Source organism: Saccopteryx bilineata, chromosome 8, assembly GCF_036850765.1.
Source record: "Saccopteryx bilineata isolate mSacBil1 chromosome 8, mSacBil1_pri_phased_curated, whole genome shotgun sequence".
Lineage (NCBI taxonomy): Eukaryota > Metazoa > Chordata > Mammalia > Chiroptera > Emballonuridae > Saccopteryx > Saccopteryx bilineata.
This window is the reverse complement of record NC_089497.1, coordinates 59,674,897-59,677,762: the sequence shown is the minus strand read 5'-3', so window position 1 is coordinate 59,677,762 and position 2,866 is coordinate 59,674,897.

Genomic DNA, 2,866 nt, shown 5'->3' with positions numbered 1-2,866 from the left:
TAAAAGTCCAGGCCCAGACGGTTATACTAGTGAATTCTATCAAACATTCAAAGAAGACTTGGTTCCTATTCTACTCAAAGTCTTCCAAAAAATTGAAGAAGAAGCAATACTTCCAAACACATTTTATGACGCCAACATAACCCTCATACCAAAACCTGGCAAGGATGGCACAAAGAAAGAAAACTACAGACCAATATCTCTAATGAATACAGATGCTAAAATACTAAACAAAATACTGGCAAACCGAATACAACAACATATTAAAAAAATAATACATCATGATCAAGTGGGATTCATCCCAGAATCTCAAGGATGGTTCAACATACGCAAAACGGTTAACGTAATACACAATATCAACAAAACAAAGAACAAAAACCACATGATCTTATCAATAGATGCAGAAAAGGCTTTTCATAAAATACAACACAATTTTATGTTTAAGACCCTCAACAAAATGGGTATAGAAGGAAAATATCTCAACATGATAAAGGCCATATATGATAAACCATCAGCCAACATCCTATTAAACGGCATAAAACTGAGGACTTTCTACCTTAAATCAGGAACAAGACAGGGTTGTCCACTCTCTCCACTCTTATTTAACGTGGTGCTAGAAGTTCTGGCCAGAGCAATCAGACAAGACAAAGAAATAAATGGCATCCATATCAGAAAAGAAGAAGTAAAGGTATCACTTTTTGCTGATGATATGATCCTATACATCGAAAACCCGAAGGACTCCACAAAAAGATTATTAGAAACAATAAACCAATACAGTAAGGTCGCAGGATACAAAATTAACATACAAAAGTCCATAGCCTTTCTATATGCCAACAATGAAATATTAGAAAACGAACTCAAAAAAATAATCCCCTTCACGATTGCAACAACAAAAAAAAAATACCTAGGAATAAACATAACAAAGAACGTAAAGGACCTATATAATGAAAATTACAAAGCATTGTTAAGGGAAATCGAAAAAGATACAATGAGATGGAAAAATATTCCTTGTTCTTGGATAGGAAGAATAAATATAATCAAAATGGCCATATTACCCAAAGCAATATGCAAATTTAATGCAATTCCCATCAAAATCCCTATGAGATTTTTTAAAGAAATGGAACAAAAAATTATCAGATTTATATGGAACTATAAAAAACCCCAAATAGCCAAAACAATCCTAAGGAAAAAGAATGAAGCTGGGGCATTACAATACCTGACTTTAAACTATATTATAGGGCCACGATAATCAAAACAGCATGGTATTGGCAGAAAAATAGACACTCAGACCAATGGAACAGAATAGAAAGCCCAGAAATAAAACCACATATATATGGTCAAATAATCTTTGATAAAGGGGCCAACAACACACAATGGAGAAAAGAAAGCCTCTTCAACAAATGGTGTTGGGAAAACTGGAAAGCCACATGCAAAAGAATGAAACTCGACTACAGCCTGTCCCCGTGTACTAAAATTAATTCAAAATGGATCAAAGACCTAAATATAAGACCTGAAACAATAAAGTACATAGAAGAAGACATAGGTACTAAAATCATGGACCTGGGTTTTAAAGAACATTTTATGAACTTGACTCCAATGGCAAGAGAAGTGAAGGCAAAGATAAATGAATGGGACTACATCAGAATTAAGTTTTTGCTCAGCAAGAGAAACTGATATCAAAATAAACAGACAGCCAACTATATGGGAACTGATATTTTCAAACGACAGCTCAGATAAGGGCCTAATATCCAAAATTTACAAAGAACTCATAAAACTCTACAACAAACAAACAAACAATCCAATAAAAAAATGGGAAGAGGACATGAACAGACACTTCTCCCAGGAAGAGATACAAATGGCCAACAGATATATGAAAAGATGCTCAGCTTCATTAGTTATTAGAGAAATGCAAATCAAAACTACAATGAGATACCACCTCACAACTGTTAGATTAGCTATTATCAACAAGACGGGTAATAGCAAATGTTGGAGAGGCTGTGGAGAAAAAGGAACCCTCATTCACTGTTGGTGGGACTGTAAAGTAGTACAACCATTATGGAGGAAAGTATGGTGGTTCCTCAAAAAACTGCAAATAGAACTACCTTATGACCCAGCAATCCCTCTACTGGGTATATACCCCAAAACCTCAGAAACATTGATACGTGAAGACACATGTAGCCCCATGTTCATTGCAGCACTGTTCACAGTGGCCAAGACATGGAAACAACCAAAAAGCCCTTCAATAGAAGACTGGATAAAGAAGATGTGGCACATATACACTATGGAATACTACTCAGCCATAAGAAATGATGACATCAGATCATTTACAGCAAAATGGTGGGATCTTGATAACATTATAAGGAGTGAAATAAGTAAATCAGAAAAAAACAAGAACTACATGATTCCATACATTGGTGGAACATAAAAATGAGACTAAGAGACATGGACAAGAGTGTGGTGGTTACCAAGGGTGGGGGGAGGGAGGACATGGGAGGGAGGGAGGGAGAGAGTTAGGGGGAGGGGGAGGGGCACAGAGAACTAGATAGAGGGTGGTGGAGGACAATCTGACTTTGGGCGAGGGGTTTGCAACGTAATTTAATGACAAAATAACCTAGACATGTTTTCTTTGAATATATGTACCCTGATTTATTAATGTCATCCCATTACCATTAATAAAAATTTATTATTAAAAAAAAATACCACGTGCGGGTTAATAACAATGTACTTACCTATATAGTTTAAGTTTAAAAAATTTGGCTCTCAAAAGAAATTTCAATCATTGTACTGTTGATGTTTGGCTCTGTTGACTAATGAGTTTGCTGACCACTGGGATAGAGCATTGACCTGGAACACTGAGGTCAACCAACAG